The sequence below is a fragment of the Mus caroli genome, chromosome X (assembly GCF_900094665.2).
Source record: "Mus caroli chromosome X, CAROLI_EIJ_v1.1, whole genome shotgun sequence".
Taxonomy (NCBI): domain Eukaryota; kingdom Metazoa; phylum Chordata; class Mammalia; order Rodentia; family Muridae; genus Mus; species Mus caroli.
In genome coordinates this window covers 40,925,286-40,931,301 of record NC_034589.1, presented here as the reverse complement: position 1 = coordinate 40,931,301, position 6,016 = coordinate 40,925,286, and positions in this window count along the sequence as shown.

The following is a 6,016-nucleotide window of genomic DNA, read 5'->3' as shown; positions in this document are numbered from 1 at the left end:
TTGGGGCATATAAAGTTTGCAAGTCCTCAGGTGCTTATTAAAATGCCTGCTTCTCAGGGTTTTTCCTGACCACTGTATTTGAAATTGCAGCCCATTGCCTGAATACTCTATCTCCTCCCTCTGATTTTTTTTCTCCATAGCATAACATTTACTGTTTTTGAAAAATATTTTAAATTCTTTCTCTCTCTCTCTCTCTCTCTCTCTCTCTCTCTCTCTCTCTCTCTCTCTCTCTCTCTCTGTGTGTGTGTGTGTGTGTCCACAGACGCCAGAAGAGGTGCTTGCATCCGCTAGAGCTGGAGTTACACTCAGTTGTGAATTGCTGGTGATGGGATTCGAACTTGGGACCACTAGAAGAGCAGGACGCTGAGGCCTTGTCTCATTTACTCTATTTTGATGTGTCTCATATGTTTTTTGTATTACATATTTGTGGTGGTTTGAATACGAATAGCCCCCATTGGATGATATAGTTGAACATTTAACGACCAGCGTGTGGAACTATTTGATAGGCTTAGAAAGATTAGGAGGAGTAGCTTGCTGGGGGAACTGTGTCACTGGAGGCAGGCTTTGAGTTCTCTCGAAAACACAAAGCTCAGGTTCTCTCTCTACCTGTGCATCATGATGTAAGGGTCTCAGGCACTGGTCCACTGCCTGTCCACATACTGCCATGCTCCTTGCCATTTTAGAAGTGAGCTAAGTTTCTGAAACTGTAAACAAGTCTCCAGTTAAAAGCTCCCTTTTATAAGAGTTGCCTTGACCCTGGTATCTCTTCACAGCAATTGAACAGTGACTGAGACACTACACAGCTATCTACTTTTCTTACTGCTTTGTTTTCTCACTAGATCTGTATTGAGCCAAGATTTTCATGCTTTGTTCAGTAGTCCATTCACAGTGCATGGAACTATGACTATTACTCAGTAGGTGCTTGTTTCGAGCTAACTTGTATCTCCCCAAATGCATAAGTTGAACCTCTAGTACCTTAAGATGTAAGTAAAGATTCCTTTTCTGAAGTGAGTGAGTGAAAATGAAGCCATTGATATGCATTTAGTTTAATGTAGCGGCTGTCCTCAAAAGAAGAGAAAGATACCTAGGAGCGGTGGCACTTGAGAATGTCAAGCAGAAGAATTTCCATGAGTTTGAGGCCAGCCTGAGTCAGGTTACATAGTGAGGCTTTATCTGAGAATGAACATAAACAAACAAACAAACAAACAAACAAATAGAGGTGGATAAATACCAAAGAAGTCCAAACTTCCTAGGACAAACATGTGAATAGATGGGAAGAGAACAGCCATGTACAAGCTAAGGACAGACGTCAGGACAGTTTTGATCCTTTGGACTGAGAAAAGCCAACCCTGCTAACACTTCAATTTTGGCCTGCAGCTTCTTACACTGAAAAAACAAATTTGTAATATTTAAATCTGTGGTATTTTGTTATGGTAACCTTAGCAAAGAAACCCAGTGCTTAAAACTGCGTGGTTAGTTAAATTAATGAAAAATGGGATGTATTAGTCCCCATTGCTATAACTCAACACCAGAGGCTGTGTTCTTTATACAGAAATGAATTGGATTTGGCTCATAGCTCCAGAGAATCAGGATCATGGAGTCAGTATCTGCTGGGTTCTGTTGAGCACCTTCTAGCTGTATCATAATGTACCATGTGGAGCACAGTGGGAGTGTTAAGTGAGAGGCAAAAAATGGAAAGATAGGACGCCAGAGAGATTCGGGGACCAGCCTCACTCTTCATAACCGACTGCTCTCATAGGAACTAACTAGAGTCCGCTGAGAACTACATTAATCTCTCCCAAGGGGTATGGCACAAATGACTTAATCGCCTCTTAAAGGCTCTACAACATCAGCTCCAACACCACCACACCGAGGACAAAGCTTCCAATACATGAAAGTTGGGGTGGGGTGGGGGGAAGCCATATTCATATTATAGCACAAAGTAATGGCTATGGCAGGAACCATTAGAAAAACCCAAGTGAGAAACACTTAAAAATGGTGACGCAGGGCTGAGGGTAAAACTCAGTTGCTAGAGAGCCTGTCTTCTGTGCAAGAGTCCCTGGACTCAATCTCCTGTACTGCAGAAATCCTGCTGAGATGGCCGAAGCCTAAAGTCACCACTTCAGAGGTAGAGGGAGGAGGATCAGGAATTCAAGGTTCTCCTCAAGTACATGGCCACCCTGGGCTACATTAAGCCCTGTATTAAAAACAGTTGTGGTGACCCTTAAAGAGACTACATTTATGGAGGAACAGAGTGGGAGATAGTGCTTTTTTTTTTCCTATCCTGATTTCTACATAACAGAGTGACTTACAGAGGTGAGGGCTGGGGTGTCACCCTGAAGCTGGCAGCAGGAGGTGCTAAAACAGCCTCTTGACTCTTTTTTTTTTTTTTTCCAGTTTTTCGAGACAGGGTTTCTCTGTGTAGCCCTGGCTGTCCTGGAACTCACTTTGTAGACCAGTCTGGCCTCGAACTCAGAAATCCGCCTGCCTCTGCCTCCCAAGTGCTGGGATTAAAGGCGTGCGCCACCATGCCCGGCGAGATAGTGCTTTTTATTCGAAATCTTTTGGCACTATTTAATCTTTCTGTACACTAATGCAGTGCTTTGATAATTTTTTACTATGAAGTTTTTTCACACAAGGATATTTATTGTATTATCTACATTTTCTGTAATCTAGAAATATTTTCTTGTCTGCAATTTTTAAAATATAGAATTATGTCATTTCTCCCTTAGTCTTCCTACATTTTCCCATGTCATCCCGACTTGGGCATCCCCTTTCAAATTCATGACTACTTTTTCTTTAATTATTGTTTCCTATGGGCATAAATCTGTAAATACAACCTGCTGAGTCCAGTTAGTGTTGTTTGTATGTTTGTGAGTTCAGGGCTGACCACTTGATATTGGATAACCAATTAGAGGGTTCATCCCTGGAGAAGACTAATCCTCCCTCTCTTGCCAGTCCTTAGCTGCTTACAGTTTGTTTTTGTTTTTGAGTTAGTTAGTTAGTTAGTTAGTTAGTTTTTTTGTCTAGGACTGAGCCGCTATGAGATTCCTCCCCCTTATTTGTTAATATGTCTGTTATGCTGTTGTTCATGTCTTGTTTAGGCAGCCATATTGTTAAGGTATCATGGGTGAAACTTCCCAGTCATTTTTAGGAGATACAATCTCACAGGAGATTTTCTGGCTCTCTGGCTCTTACAATGTTCCTTGAGCCTTAGGTATGGGAATTGTGTTATGGACAGAAACGCCAGAGTCAGTTGTTCTCTGCATTTTGACCAGTTGTGGTTTCCTGTAAAGCTTTCTCTGTGCTTCAGTGAGATGCTTCCTTGATGTGAAGCGAGAGCTACACTTATCTGTGGGTATCAGAGTAAGTAGCTGGGATGCAGTTAGAACTGCAGTTGTTTAGTTAAGTGGCACTAGCAGATTGTCCTCTAAGATCCAGGACCTCACTAGTGCTGGGTAGTTGGCTAAATTTCCTGTAGTAGGCATGGTATTCCTCTTGTTGATTGGGCTTTAAGTCCAATTACACAACTGGTTTGGTTAGTACATTGTATGAATGCCATGATTGCACCTTTAGGGATATATTTTGATAAACATTTAAAATACTAATTTAAAAAGCTTCTATGGAAGGATACGCCTGTAATCCCAATACTGAGGAAACCGAGGGAGGATTGTAAATTGGAGGGAGGTCTTGATAGAGCAAGACCCTGTCTCAGAAGACCAGGGAAAACAACAAGAAGGGCTTATAAATAGGGTCAACCTGTGAGATGGATATAATGTAGAAAACTTGCTATTGTTCCCCATAATTCATCCTTCAGTTCCTCTGTTTGAGAGGAACTCAGACGTGAATGATAGTTCCCGTGACAGGGCTAGGAATGTAGGAGGCATAGTAAATGTAGGGAGGTTGACCTCTCTCCACAGAGGTTTACATAAGGCCTCATTATCCACAAATGCAACGGGTGGTTCAGCCCATATTGACACACACTCCCAGCATGGCTGAGCACTGCCACTCTAATTTTATCCTTCTGCTCTTCATAAATAAACATTGGATAATACTGCCTTCTTTCTTTTATCCCAGATCTCCAATCCAGGATTTCCCCTAGTCCACGAATCTTGTTGGAATGCCTTCGGAGCATCACTGATCCAGGAGCTGACCTTCTGTCATTTACATGGCGTCTCCTTGATGAAATGTTCTCTAGCTGCTTAAGAACATAGCGAACAGTTTCTCACTGATTCCAACTTGAACAAAAATCACACCTCCCTCCTTGTTCGACAGACCCCCCAAAGCATCTACTTTTCCAAGTACACAGTAAGTACATACTCAACTCTGGATCTGTGAGGTGTACTGGCCACTATATATTCACGATAAGTCTGTCCATTAATTAGTGTTTTGTCCAGATAGAAGTGGTTAAGACAAATCAAATATCTTGGGACCTATTCTGAGAATATGTTTTCTGAAGATAGAACTAGAAAAATCAAAGGCAGACACTATTCTTTTTTTCTTTTTTTAAATTATATGTAAGTACACTGTAGCTGTCCTCAGATACTCCAGAAGCAGGCATCAGGTTTCATTACAGATGGTTGTGAGCCACCACGTGGTTGCTGGGATTTGAACTCGAGACCTTCAGAAGAGCAGTCGGCGCTCTTAACCACTGAGCCATCTCGCCAGCCCGGCAGACACTATTCTATTCCAATACCTAGAACATAAGATTTGCCTTGAAAAGCTACTTTTTTTTTTTTTTTTTTTTTTGCATTGCCAGGTACTAAGAGCTTGCTAGGGAATAGGCAATAACCTTGTTGCCTAACGAAAGCGATATGGAATTACCCATCCCAAACAAACAAACAAACAACCACGAGACTGCCAACAGTAGTTTCTTTCAGAGGGAGAAAGTGGAGACTTTGACAATGAGGTAAAAAAAAATAAAGGAGGCCTGATTTTCAGTGTATATCCTTATATAACTTTAAGATTTTGTTCTATGTGCATATATTAGATATGCAAAAATATTATTTTTATATCAGTATGCTATACAGAACCGCAGGATTTGGATTTTAAACCAAATTTGTACCCAGCTACAATTGGAAATAATATAATCATGTTTCTGATACAGTGAGGTGTTCACGTCTGTAGTTCTAGCTTTCAGGAGGCTGAAGCAGGAGAGCTGCAAGTTTGAGTTTAGGTTCACCAGTATAAAAAGACTGTGATTGCTTAAAAAGTTGATTAAAAAAAAAAGATGTATGTGTTTATTATATATGAGTACACCATAGCTGTCTCCAGACACACCAGAAGAGGGCATCCGATCTCATTACAGATGGTTGTGAGCCACCATGTGGTTGCTGGGATTTGAATTCAGAACCTTCGGAAGAGCAGTCAGTGCTCTTAACCTCTAAGCCATCTCTCCAGCCCTTAAAAAGTTAAAGAGTATAATTATCATACTTCTTATGAGATAATAGACATATATTTTGGCAATTTGTTAGACTCTGAGTCCCACACTGACAAAAACAGAAAAGAAATTATTGTCTGCAATAATGTCCCTTGTTGATGACTTCTCTTAAATTACAAGAAAATATGCAGAAGACAATTGATCTACACAGAAAATTTCACATATATCACCAAAGCAACAACTGTAAGTATAATTGGAGGTCTGAAAAATGCAGTGACAAAATTTTAATTATATTTTAATACATGACATAATTAATTGACCAGGAGTTTTAAGTACTGTGTGTTATAGCAGACAAGAGAAAATCAGTCTATCCATGAGTAAATAATCTCATGCTTTGTTTTAATTTGGATAAATAACAATAAGGTTCAAATATGTTCATGTAAAAGTATGCTTTATTAAGGAGTAATGGTGTCTTTAATCCCAGCACTCAGGAGGCAGAGCCAAGTGGATCTTTTGAGTTCAAGCCCAGCGTGGTCTACAAAGCAAGTTTCAGGACAGCCAGGACTTCATAAATAGATCTTGTCTCAAATAAAGAAGAAGGAGGAGGAGGAGGAGGAGGAGGAGGAGGAGGAGGAG